Here is a 14,345-nt window from a genome sequence, read left to right on the forward strand (position 1 = left end):
AGGGGATGGTCGACAGTGTCAAAGGCAGCAGAGAGGTCAAGGAGGATTAGAATGGAGTAGGAGCCATTGGATTTGGCAAGAAGGAGGTCACGGGTGACCTAAGAGAGAGCAGTCTCGGTAGAGTGGAGGGGATGGAAGCCAGATTGGAGGGGGTCTAGGAGAGAATGGGAGTTAAGGATTTCTAAGCATCGACTGTAGACGACTCGTTCTAGGATTTTGGAAAGGAAGGGTAGTAGGGAGTTAGGGCGATAACTGGAGGGGGAAGTGGGGTCAAGAGCGGGTTTTTTTAGGATGGGGGAGACGTGGGCATGTTTGAAGGCAAAGGGGAAGGAGCCCTTGGAGATTGAGTGGTTAAAAATAGAAGTTAAGGAAGGTAGGAGGGCAGGGGCGATGGTTTTAAGAAGGTTCTGCTTACTGTTCTAAGCATTGAGATAGATACAAGCTGATCAGCTTGTAATAATCAGGTAATGTGTTAGGTGCATACTAAGCACTGTACTAAGCACTGGGATAGATACAAAGTTAATTAGGTTGCACAAAGTTCCTGACCTACATGGGGCTCAGAGTCTGAATCCCCATTTTATAGATGAGAGTACTGATTTGTCCAAGCTCTCTTGGCTGATAAGTGGTGGAGCCAGAATTAGAACCCAAATTTTCTGATTCCCAGGCCTGTGCTCTTTCTACAAGGCCATGTGGGCAGGGAACCTCTCTCCCAACTCTGTTATATTGTATGCTCCCAAGTGTGTGTACAGTGCTCTGCACACAGTAAGCACTTGAGAAATATGACTGATTGAGGCAGTAGCAGTAGAAGTAGTAGCTTCTACTTCTTTACTGCCTCCGGTTTCTGTGGTTCAGATGCTGTTCCAGATGGTTCCACAAAGGATTGGTGCCACTTTGAGCTACAACCCATTTATCGGGTGAAGTCCTTCAAAATGACCCAGTAAGGACTGCTTTATCTTAATGCAGTAGAAGAAGTAGCATGGCTCAGAGGAAAGAGCCCGGGTTTGGGAGTCAGAGGTCGTGGGTTCTAATCCAGGCTCTGCCACTTGTCCACTGTGTGACTGTAGGGAAGTCACTTCACTTCTCTGGGCCTCACTTACCTCATCTGGAAAATGGGGATGAAGACTGTGAGCCCCACGTGGGTCATCCTGATCCCCTTGTATCTGCCCCAGCACTTAGAACAGTGCTCGGTACGTAGTAAGCACTTGACAAATACCATCATTATTATTAATAATATTAGTAATAGTTGGAGCAGCTGAAATAGAGGTAATCAAAGTCGTGATAGTCATAGTAGTGGTATAATTCGTGATAGAAGTGAGATTGATGGAGGATCCATTTGATTCAGTGGTTCAATGCATTGACTGTACCAAGGAGTTTGAAAAGTAGAGCCTGAAGAAGTTATGCCTACTTTATAAATGCCTGCAAGTTGCATAGACACTCACAAGACGTATAGAAAACCCCTGGTGCTATGCAAGATTTCCTAGAGCTTCTGGGATAAATTTAACAAAACACCTCCCCTGGAGGAGCTCTAGGGAAAATGAGAGAAAATAAGGATCCTCTTTTCTCTTTGTGAGCAACATGGCCCTGTAGCTTGCCATGGCCCAGAGGCTCAGACACTATCAAAACACTTGAACCACATCTGACTTTGACACCATTAGCCAGTGTGACCCGATCTTGGTCATTCCTAAAAGCACATGCCAAAGCAGAAGGACAGAACTACAAAAACTTTGATCATAAAGGGTTTGAGCGGTATAAGAGAATCACACACACGCCCTAATTGGCTGACCTGAGTGAGCAAGAATAACTCCGGAGTTCTGAGACTTAGGAAAATAAGGTAGAGAAAGGCCATGGAGGCATTGAAATATCAAGATAAAATCAATACAGAATTGCTTGAGAAATCAATGGAGGGATAAAGGACTTGCAGGATAGACTGAATCTGTGTTCCATCTCTGATACAAGTGAGAACTCTGCCAGGCATGTTTTGAACAGGCTGCAATTCTGTAATTAAAGCTCGAGGGAATCTTAATAATCAAGTATAAAAGACAGCAGAGAAGCAAGTGCGCCCTTGTCAGAGAAGTGGCTCTGCAGGAAAATCCTAAGATTAAAATAAAATAAAAACGTCCTGTTGATGCCAAGGTAGGAGCTTAAAACCCTACCCTGGTTAGAGTCACCCATCCCTCAACAACTGAAGGTAATTTTCTTGAACAATTATCCCAGCATTCAGATCCATATCACTGTCCAAGGATAAATGTCTCAGTTTCCCAGGATACTAATTAAATGGGCCTACGTGTTCAGGAGGAAATCTTGATGGTCTTATTTGTAAGGGAGGTAGGAAAGATGTATACGAAGGCACTTGTCCATTACCGGATGATAAGAGAGAGAATGTGTGAAAAAGAGACAAAGCAACAAAGGGAAAGAGACAGAGGAAAAAAGAGAGGCATAGAGAGACAGACACACTAAGCAGAGGCAGAGGAAAATATAGGAGAGAGATGAAGAGAAAACAATAGCTGTTCTCCCTGTTACTTAGACTGTGAGTCAGTCCCATATGGGACAGAGGCTGTATTTGACTGTATATCACGTACTTACCACCTATCTTCTCCAGTCCTTAATACAGAGCTCGGCACATAGGTGCTTAACAAATATTATTTGAATAAGGGTGTTACGTCCCAGTGGAGTCGATTAGGGACGGGGTGGTTCGTGACTCAGCTTTACAGAGAATAAACCATGATATTCAGGATCACAGAAAGAAAACATTCATTAATATGCAGAAAAGCATCCAGCCCCATGGATCCTGCTTCTGTTAAACCCTCAACCCAGGGGCAATGAGATCTCTGACACTATTTAATCCCTCAACCCAGGGATGTTGAAAATTTCCTACCACAGGATGATCAGTCCCAAGTCGGTATTCGGTCCAAGTATGGGCTTTAAGACCTACATGAGCATCTCTGGTTAAAAGGTCTTATCTAGTCCTTTCTGTTAACTGAGAGCAGCCAAGTACAGCTGAAACCAGTGTGGGCATCCCCATTTTGAATGTTATGCCTGGTACAAATTGTACACTTCAGAGGGATAGGGAGAGAGAGAAAGTGACAGAGAAAGAGACAAAGAAAGAAATGATTAACTCTGTATACAAGGCTGAAAACCATTTCTTGAGTTTACTAAAAATGAATAAGCAGAGTGTACTAGTGGAAAGAGCATGGGCCAGGGAATGAGAGGACATGGTTCTAATTGCGCTATACCACTTGTCCACTGTGTGACCTTGGGCAAGTCACTTAACTTCTCTGTGCCTCATTGGTTAAATGGGGATTCAATACTCTTACTTAGACTGTGAGTCCCATGTGGGACTTGATTATCTTGTACCCATCCCAGTGCCTGGCACATAGTAAATGCTTAACAAATGCCATTATTGTTATTAGCATTAGTATTATTATGCAGGCACCATGCTGTATCCAAACAAGCATTCTGCTGCTCAGATGTGTTTGCTGTTAAATAGATATAGTGTTGTGGTCTTCAAAATAAAATTATCGTATCTGAGTGCCAGAATGGACCTCTAGAAATCATATGAATAAACCAATGGCACAGAAGAATGAAAGGTTTTGTCCAAAAAGTCATAACAACTGATAAATCAGTTGAGATAGAATAACAATTGATCAAAGCTCTCAATTGCCCTTCTTCCTGAAGAAAACCAAAACATTTTTGTGTGTGAAATACATTAAGGATTTTCTTTTCACCTTGTTTACTTAAAGTTATTATTCTATTAAGTGCTGAAGGGAAAATAGCCAACTATAGAGCAACTTAATAACTTAACCTATTCACCAGATCCAAGACCTGAAAGAACAGCTTACCCTGACAAGAAATGAAAAAAAACCATCAAGTAGGAATTCCAATAAAAATCAAAAACAAATTCCAAAACACTTAATTCATACTCTTTCGGCACTGATGCTCAACCTACCTGTTGGTCGTCACAATTTTATTAAGAAGAGTGTTAAGACCTCATGGAAAGTTTGATGGTTTATAAGCCTGTTTGTGGTCAGGGAATAGATCTGCAGTGCAGCACTAGCAAGTAATAGTTAGTGTCATTGGGTGCTAACCCATCTGTGATGATGAACAAGTTGGGTAGCTGTAGTAATTGGTGGAAGGAGAAAAGAATTCACTTTTCCATCTCTATAGAAAGCGGCACAAGGCAAATAATCTCCCTTGTAGCAAGTGACACATACACATTATGTTAGGAAGAATATCTTACCTAAGAATTTGAATGCCTATAGAGAACATTACTGAATTGTTTCCCTAGACCACTACAAGAAATGTTTATTCATTCAATCATTCTTTCAGTGGTATTTATTGAGTGCTTACTGAATGCATAGCACTGTACTAAGTGCTTGGGAGAGTACACTATAACAATAAACAGGCAAATTCTCTGCCCACAACAAGCTTGCAGACAAGAGAGGGAGACAGACATTAAAATGAATAAATAAATAAGTAAATAAATAACAAATATGTACATAAGTGCTGTGGTGCTGGTATGGGAGATGAATAAAGGGAGTAAGTCAGGGTGATGAAGGAGGGAGTGAGAGTAGAGGAAAGGAAGGCTTAGTCAGGGAAGGCCTCTTGGAGGAAATGCGCCTTCAATAAGGCTTTGCAAGGAGGGAGAGTAAGTGTCTCTTCGATATGAAGAGGGAGGGTGTTCCAGGCCAGAGGCGGGACTTGGGCGAGAGAGGTTGGAGGCTAGATAAATGAGATCAAGTTACAGTGAAAGGTTAGCTTTAGAGGTGCAAGGTGTGTGAGCTTGGTTATAATAGAAGAGTAGTGAGGTTAGATAGGAGGGGGCTAGGTGATTGAGTGATTTAAAGCCAGTGGTGAAGAGTTTTTGTTCAATGCAGAGGTAGATAGGTATCCACTGGAGTTTGGATAAGTTTAAGTTCTTCCCCCTAATTTCTAAGCTCTTTGAGGTCAGGGAATGTTTCTACCAACTCTATTGTATTGTACTCTCCCAGGTGTTTAGTAGAGTGCTCTGCACACAGTAAGTGCTCAATAAATAACATTGACTGATTAATATTACTGATGTAATTGGATGCTAAATAAGGGAACAGGCTACCAAGAGTGGTTACCAATGATATCCAGGCTTCTGAATATTTCCATAATGCTACTATGATGAGAGTGATTACTAATGAATCTGTTCATTTCATGTGATGCTTTCATCGTGACATATAAGAGTCTAGTGAGCCAGGATCCAATCTGCTGACAATGCAGGGCAGTGCTAAATATAGAGAGGAGTTTACAGCATGCTTTTTGGTTATGGTTTCCTCATCCCATCATCACTTGATGCCACCAAGTCAGTATGGAAGAATGGTGAACACAGACAGAGAAGTTGGTTGGTTTAATAGACCTCACAAAGGACATGCCGGCAATTCATTGAAGTACCCTCTGAATTCTAACGGAGATGGGTCGGGTTGGTATTTTCAATGGGAATTAGCACCTGTTGATTGTTAGGACAATACCTGGGGATGTGTGGGGAAAACAAGCCTCAGAAACAGAAAAATACCAGCTGTTCACCAACACTGATTCCTGCTTCAGTAGGCAGAAAGATTGAGTCGATGATTATAAACATCTGATCCAAATTTCTATGGAGATTAAATAGCTTTTGGGAAATCCTTGTCCATAAAAACTTGTTCCCGTCTGGTTTGTACAAACAAAAAGAATGAGACCTTTTTGACAATGGATGCACAATGACCATTTGGACAGCTAAGCTGACTAATGTGTAGCAGTGCCCTCCCAGGCCAAGTGACCGAGAGAACTAGGTGAATCATGTTTAGGTGAATTGGATCAATGGAATCAGACCATGGTATAACTGGGGACAAAATAACCCCTTCATTTTTCTTGGTAGAGGGTTTTTCTTTCAGCCCTGAATCATTCATTCTCCTTTTTCCTTTGCTCAGAGAGAGCCGGGAGGACATTTCATCGACCCGGCTTCCAACATGAGCCTCTAAAACATGTTTCTGGAATAGATGAACTTTCCAGGAGACCCTTCATTCAACCTTTACATACAGCCCTTTCCTGGCAGAGGGCAAAGTGAACTGATTGGTGAATCCCATAACTGATCAGTTCCCCACCAACCTGTGGGGTTCAAATATTCTTCCTTTTGGGAAGACAGTTTCCAGCAACCAACAAAACTGATTACAGAAATGAAAGATTACTACTTAGGTAGGTGGTGAGACCCTTACTCAACCCTTGCAGATGGATATTATTTAGTGTGCCCATTCCTCACAAGCACGAGCGAGGAGACCCCAAAGGAGGCAGGCACAAAAAGATTGAGTGATCGGTGAGCTCAAGATCAGGAAATCACTGAGGCCAACCCAACCGAATTGATGGTTCTATCATTTTTCCAGATGTGCTGACCTTATTCCGCGGGGTTTTAGGAATCCATTTGCTGAACTTTTATAAAGGCAACAAAATAGGGTGCATAAGCCTGGGGCCCAGTGACCAAAGAAGCTGATTTGCTGGTGGTTCCTGAGCAATTTTTTATGCTTAGCCATAGGGAGAATAGGAAAGGAGCCAGAGGAATAATTTCTCCCATCCCTGCCCTAATAAAAGTGCATAGCCAGTGCTTTATGACACAAAAAGAAAATCAGGTCTCAGCTCTCCTTTGTTCCAAGTAGACTCTGGAGTAATAAAAAGGGGAGGTGGAATCAGCGCTTTATTTTTTCTTTCTATTCTTGATGTTCCCTGTTCCACAATCCTTCCAAATATGAGGGGTAATAGCTTAAATTAATGTTTCTTACAGAAGATTAGCTTGGATGAGGCCAGTGTCAGGAGAAGACAAAGGACGATGAGGCCCTGGAGGAGGGAAATTAACCTAGTGGCCCAAAAGCAGATCGGGGATCCAGTGGGCCCAGAGAGTAGTCATAATATAGTCAAAGGGAACCCAGGGAGAGAGTCCAAAGGAGGACTGACAGTGGAGGGGATTAAGAAGGAAGAAATGCTAAAAGAGGCACTGAAAGAGCAAATACACAGAGTCAAAGGCTGCAGTAATAAACTCAGACTCGATCCCATGGCTACTATGAGAAAATCATTGCCGTCAGCGGGGTTTTCAAAACAAACTATTGACTTAGTGTCATGTTGTCTAAAGCCATCAACTTTCACTTTTGTCATATGAGGCCCCACAAAGCATATTTCTTAAGTTAGGCCTGAAACAAAAATTCCTTTAAGGAATCTGAGATTTGAAACACTCACTGCCTGAAAAATAAGTCTCCAAAGACCTCATCTCACAAATAATATAGTCACAAACATCTGCTTTATTTTGTTTTCCTTTTTTTTTCCTTCTGTTAAAAACTAAAGAGAGCATTTGCAGATCCCTGGAGCAGCTGTCCTTTTCAAACCAAAGACATCGAAATGTGACACTTTGTGGAGTACGGTTGGAAAAGTTCTGTATTTTAAAAATAGACCACATTATTTTTTCTGACAAAGTTACCCGGATGACAGTGGGATCCTATTTGACTCCACTGCATACCGTAGCTGGATTTATGAGCCATCGTCAGTTCAGAATTGATGGCTGCTTCTGGTCTCAGCCATCCTAGGATTCATGTCGATAGAGCAGCTGAGATGCAAAAGCCTCTGGGAAATGTGACAAATGTCAAGAGGATTTGTTGGATCTGAATAAAGATAGCAAAATGCTTATAGTCAGGGGTGATTCAGTGAGCTCAAGCTTCTGAGCTGTTTTGTGTTTTGTGGTATTTGTTATGTGCTTACTATGTGCCAGACACTCTACTAAATGCTGGGGTAGAACAAGCTAATCAGGTTGGACTCTGGCCATGTCCCACATGGGGCCCACAGTCTTAATCCCCATTTTACAGATGAGATCACTGAGGCACAGAGAAGTTAAGTGACTTGCCCAAGGTGACACAGCAGAGACGTAGCGTAGCTGAGATTAGAACCCAAGTCCTTCTGACTCCCGGATTTTGTTATATCCACCAGGCCATGACATTTCTCTGGGCACAGTTCCTTGGGCACAGTTCCAGAGGGGGAAATACACTGTCCCTGGAACCACAAAGGGCTGTGCCATCTGCATTTCCCTATGTTTTCTATCATCTCCCCACCACTTCTCCATTCTGCCATAGATGCTAGTAAGCGACTTTTGCCTCCTGCCTCACTGGCAGAATCACTAGGTAGCGGCGAGTTGCAATTCCAGGGTTCACGATGGTTTGGAAGGCTCCTGTAACTGGACTTCTTTGAGGAGGTAGAACCCATGTTTAATCCTTTGGGAGGATTAGCCCCTATATATTCCCCTTCTTCAGGTTCTCCTTCCAGGATGGGCAAAGGGCAAGGGAGTACCCTGGAACTGTTAAAATCACTATTCTAGAAAAACTCCTAGATGTCTTGGTCAGCTGCCATTTGGGGCCCTTCTCTCCTTCTTTGGCATTGTGCTATGCCTCAGGAATGTAGGCTGTGGAAAAGACAGTGTCAGTAATGACCATAAGCCCAATATGATCTTTCCATGGACCACACCAAGGCCTGTTTGGGAGAGCATGGGACTGAGAGTTATGAGAACTAGGATCTAGGCCCAGCTCTCCTGCTTGACAAATGTGTCACCTCAAACAAGTAACTAACTCCTCTGTGCCTCAGTTTCCTCATTTCTAAAGTGGGGATAAAATACTTCCCTCTTAGGCTGGCTGAGAGACCCATGTGGTTGCCTATCCACCGCCGTATTAAACAAAAACTCCTCAGCACTGACTTGAAAGTACTCTATCACCTTGTCCCCTCCGAGCTCACCTAGCTTCTCTCCTTCTACAACTCAGGTCACACACTTTAGTCCCCGTGTTCTAGCCTTCTCACTGTACCTCGATCTCGCCTGTCTCGCCACCAACCCCTGGCCCACATCCTACCTCTGGTCTGGAACACCCTCCCTCCTCAAATCCACAAGACAAGAACTCTCTCCACCTTCAAAGCCTTACTGAAGGCACATCTCCTCTAAGAGCCTTCCCAGACTAAGCCCCACTTTTCCTCACTCCCTTCTGCGTCACCCTGGCTTGCTCCCTTTACTCTTCCCCCCTTTCCCTACCCCACAGCACTTATGTATACATCTGTAATGTTATTCATTTACACTGATGTCTGCTTACTCGTATTGATATCTGTCTCCCCCCTTCTAGACTATGAGCTCGTTGTGGGCAGGGATTGTCTTTATTGTACTTTCCTAAGCACGTAGTACAGTGCTCTGCACACAGTAAACTCTCAATAAATACGAATGAATGAATGAATGAATGAATGAATGAGCAGACAGTGTGTCCAATCTGATTATCTTGTATCTAACCCAGTACTGGACTCATAGTATGCAGTCAATAAATCCCCTCATCATTATTATTATTCCAATCCTTCCACCCAGGACACCTTTAGAAATCACCTCAAACAGAGGAACCATTAGCAGATCCACTGTCATCAAGATTCGGAAAGTTAAGGATAATGATGATGGAGTACCACTGATCCTTTTTCTCTCCTGCACCTACGCATTAGATGTATTTTGTAGGGGTTGAGTGGGTAAATCTTGAGCAAAAGAACTGTGGAGCAAAGTCTGCTATGGCGGAAGATTCAGAAATAGATTCTGCAATGACAACAGCAGATTGCTGCAGTGAAAGCAACCGCAGTGCTAGAGGGAGACTCTCTTAAAGGTATAACATCCCAAGGCACGAAGGGCCCTCTGGAGGTCAGTGAGATCTGTTCCCTGCCTCCAGATAGTTAAACGTTGCTCTCTTCTTAAAATACCTTCAGGGGATAAGCACTATTCCTTGAGGTTCTTTAAAACAGCTACTACATTTCCCTTCAGCCTATAATTTAATATGCATTTTTCCAAGTCTTTATAAGAAATGTCATCATTATGTTGAGTTTTTGTGGTTTGTTTTTTTTTTGTAACGGGATTTATTAAGCACTTACTTTGTGCCAGGCACTGTTCTAAGTCCTGGGGTAGATATAAGATAATCATGTTAGACACATTCCTTGTCCCACATGGGACTCATGGTCTTAATCCCTGTTTTACAGATGAGGAAACTGAGGCCCAGGGATGTGAAGTGACTTGCCCAGGGTTACACAGCAGACAGGTGACAGAGCTGAGACTAGAATCCAAGTCCTTCTGACTCCCAGGCCGGGGGTCTATCCATTAGGCCATACTGCTTCTCTGACAATGAGACACCACCACCCATCCTAAATCTGTTAGCTGGCAGAAGTCACCCCAAGACTGATCCCCGAGCTCTAAGAAGTCTTTGGAATTACAAATTGATTCTTGGCTATAGCAAAGATTAGTGGACGTGATATCTGCCTTAATACTACCGCCCCCCCCCCCCGGCATAAAAAACTCCGGAGGTAAAGTGCATGCTTCCCAATTATCTTGTATGAGATAACTCAATGTGTCTGAGGTGAATATTTTAGCCTTAGCTTTGAACATGGGTTATAATTCAAGTATTAAATTATTTTAGCTCTTTAATGAGTTCCAGACAATTCTCACCTAAACTTCAGGAAAGAGAGGACAAGTTATTCCTTCCTGTATTCTCTCCTCCAGGTGTGGATGAGCCAGCTTCCCAAAACAGTGAAAAAAGTGACTCAGTGGAAAAGCCAAGTGGGCTGGCAAGCTTGGCTGCTCTCAGTCCTGCATGCCCCAGTCTTGCCCGGTTACTCTGTGGCCATGCTTCTTTCAGAGTCAAGGGACTGTGGTTACATGGACAACTGGTTGCCCAGGGCTACATAAAAATGAGGATAATCAATATCACCACACTAGCATTTCCTTACATACCACTGTGGCTCGCAGCCTATGCAATCAAGTCCCAGAAACAAGAAAAATGGAATTCAAAAGGAAGAAAATGGATTTAACTGATTTGAATCTTTGATGCTTATCTTATAGAGCAGCCTCAGAAGGGCTGTAGAAGAGAAGGAGGCTTAGTGGAGGACTTCCACTCCTTATCCACACCCAGCCCACCTCAGTCCTGCCCAATCACACAACAGCATAGTTTTGGCTTTCTTTGACCTACATGGAGGTGGGTTGAAGGGAGGGGGGAGGTTAAAAAGAATTTTGTGGCAGGGATGGAACTGGGAATGCTTTAGAGGAAGTTTTAAGTGTAGGTTAAGGGTGTTGCAAAAATAAGAGTGTGGATGGGCTGTCATGAAGGTGTGTGCTCAGGAAGGGAGGGGGCAGGGGAATCAAAAGCAAGCAATGTTTAATAATAATGATGACAATAATAATAATATTTGTTAAGCACTTACTATGCTCCAAGTACTGTATTAAGCCCCGAGATAGATGAAAGATGATCAGATCAGATATAGTCCCAGTCTCATATGAGGCTCACATAGAGGGAGGAGGGAAATGAGGTAATTTTTCAGATGAGGCAACTGAGGCACAGAGAAGTTAAGTGACTTGTTCGAAGTTATACAACAGACAAGTGGCAGAGCCAGGATAAGAAGCCAGATCCTTGAACTCCGAGGCCTGTGCTCTTTCCACTAGACCACCCTATTTCTCTATTGAAGAATTTAAAAAGTGTGGTACTGAAGGATAAGGACACATGGGGTGAGTATGGGTCAGGTAAAGAAAACTAACTAAATAAATAACTGCCCAGGCAATAGATGGCAGCGTCCTGTTGAATGTTGTTTCCATGAGTGTGAGAGGGAGTGTGAGAAGGGACCCCTTCTGTCATTTGAGTTTATGGCTGAAGGATCTGAGGATTCATTAAAACATTAAATCCCTGGATTATCAGATCCTAGAGGGTAGGGAATACAGTCTACCTATTCTAATGTACTCTCCCAAGTGCTTATCCTAGTACCTCCCTGTAGACATCATCACCATCCTCCCTGACTCACAAGGTGACGTCCGTTATCCTCTAGTCACCTGTTTTAATGAACTCATACATTTGACTTGTCACCAAATCCTGTTACTTCAGCCTTCACAACATCACTAAAATCTGTCCTTTGCTCTCCACCCAAACATGCTCTCATGTTATTTCAAGCACTTAGCTTATCTCACCTTAATTACCACATCAGTTCCTTGCTGACTTTCCTGTCTCCTATCTTTCCCCACTTCAGTCCATATTTCACTCTGTTGTCCGTATCGTTTTTGTGTTTCTGTACGTTTCCCCAATCCTCAAGAACCTCCAGTGGTTATCCGTATAACTCCACATCAAACAGAAACTCCTTACCATAGGCTTTTGGTTGCCCACTCCTAGCTTAATTCCCTGATTTCCTACTGCAACTCAGCCTGCACACTTCACTCCTATAATGCCAATCTACTCTGTACCTCAATCTCATCTATTCCCTGATGATCCCTTGCCCACATCCTGTCTCTGGCCTGGAATGCCCAAGTCCCATTTCCTTTTCTCCCATGCCCTTCTATGTCACCCTTAGACTTAGATTTGCACCTTTTATTTACCCCTCCCTCTGCCCCACAGCACTTATCTACATACACATAATTTTTTAAAAAATTTATATTGATGTCTGTCTCCCCCTCTAGATTGTAAGATTGTTGTGGTCAGGGAACAACCCTGTTATGTGTACTATCCTAAGCACTTAGTAAAGTGCTCTGGGCACAGTAAGCACTCAGTAAAGATGATTGATCGATTGATATGGAGCTCTGCACACAGTGAGTGCTGAATAAATACCATTGACTGATTAATTGAAACAGTCTGTTTGACTCAAGAGATTAGTCAGTAGCATTTACATATGCCTAGGCACACCAAACACTCTACCAGACACTACCTCTGCTATCAAAACTTCGCTACCTGCTGAGTCTTCTAGATACCAAATAATTGTTCATTTCTTTGCTACGTCCCTTTTTTAGTGGTATTTGTTAAGCACGTTCTACATGCCAGGCATGTACTAAGGGCTGGGGTAGTAGATACAAGCTAATCAGGGAGGACACAGTCCGTGACCCACATGGGACTCAGTCTTACTCTCCATTTTATTCATTTATTCATTCATTTATTCAATTATATTTATTGAGCTCTTACTGTGTCTTACTGTGCACACTAAGTGCTTGGGAGAGTACAATGTAACCGTAAACAGTCACATTCCTTGCCTATAACAAGCTAAAAGTATAGAGGCGCGGCATGGCGTAGTGGATAGAGCTCGGACCTGGGAGTCAGAAGGTCATGGGTTCTAATCCCAGCTCGGCCACTTGTCTGCTGTGTGACCTTGGGCAAGTCACTTCACTTCTCTAAGCCTAGGTTACCTCATCTGGAAAATGGGGATTGAGACTATGAGCCCCATGTGGGCAGGGACTGTGTCCAACCTGATTAGCTTGTATCTAACCCAGTGTTTAGAACAGTGCTTGGCACATAATAAGTACTTAACAGGTACCTTTTTTTTCTCCCGTTTAGACTGTGAGCCTGTTGCTGGGCAGTGATTGTCTCTATCTGTTGCTGAATTGTACATTCCAAGCATTTAGTACAGTGCTCTGCACATAGTAAGCACTCAATAAATACGATTGAATGAATGAATGGAGGGAAAGGCAGATGTTAATATAAATAAATTCAGATATGTGCATAAGTGCTGTCGGGTGGGGCAATGAATGAAAGGAACAAATCAGGGTGACACAGAAGGAAGAGGGAGAAGAAAAAAGAAAGGTTTAGTCAGGGAAGACCTCTTGGAGGAGGCGTGCCTTCAATAAGGGTTTGAAGGGGAGGGAGTAACTGTCAGAGAGACCTTCCCTGACTAAGCCTCCCCTTTCTTCTTCTCCCAGGCCCTTCTGCTTTACCCTGACTTGCTCCCTTTGTTCTTCCCCCTTACTAGCCCCACAGCACTTAGGTACATATCAGTAATTTATTTATATTATTGTCTGTCTTCCCCCTCTAGACTGTAAGCTTATTGTGGGCAGAGAATGTGTCTGTTTAGTGTTCTACTGTACTCTCCCAAGTGCTTAGTACAGGACTCTACACACAGTAAACCCTCAATAAATATGATTGAATGAGTGAATGAATTTGAGGAGGGAGGGAGTTAGGCTAAAGGTAGGATGTGGGCGAGGGGTTGGCGGCAAGATAAAGAGATCGAGGTACAGTGAGAAGGTTAACATTAGAGCAGTAAAGTGTGCAGGCCGGGTTGTAGTAGGGGAGTAGCAAGGTGAGGTAGGAGGGTGCAAGGTGATTAAGTGATTTAAAGTCAATGGCGTGTAGTTTTTGTTTGATGCAGAGATGGAGTTTCTTGAGGAGTAAGGGAAACATGGTCTGAACATTTCTGTAGAAAAATGATCCAGGCAGCCAAGTGAAGTGTTGACTGAAGTGGGAAGAGACAGGAAGGAGGGAGGTCAGCAAGGAGGTTGATACAGTAATCAAGGTGGAGTAGGACAAATTATTGGATTAACATGGATTACAGATGAGGTAACCGAGGCA

Source organism: Ornithorhynchus anatinus, chromosome X1, assembly GCF_004115215.2.
Source record: "Ornithorhynchus anatinus isolate Pmale09 chromosome X1, mOrnAna1.pri.v4, whole genome shotgun sequence".
In the NCBI taxonomy this organism is placed as follows: domain Eukaryota; kingdom Metazoa; phylum Chordata; class Mammalia; order Monotremata; family Ornithorhynchidae; genus Ornithorhynchus; species Ornithorhynchus anatinus.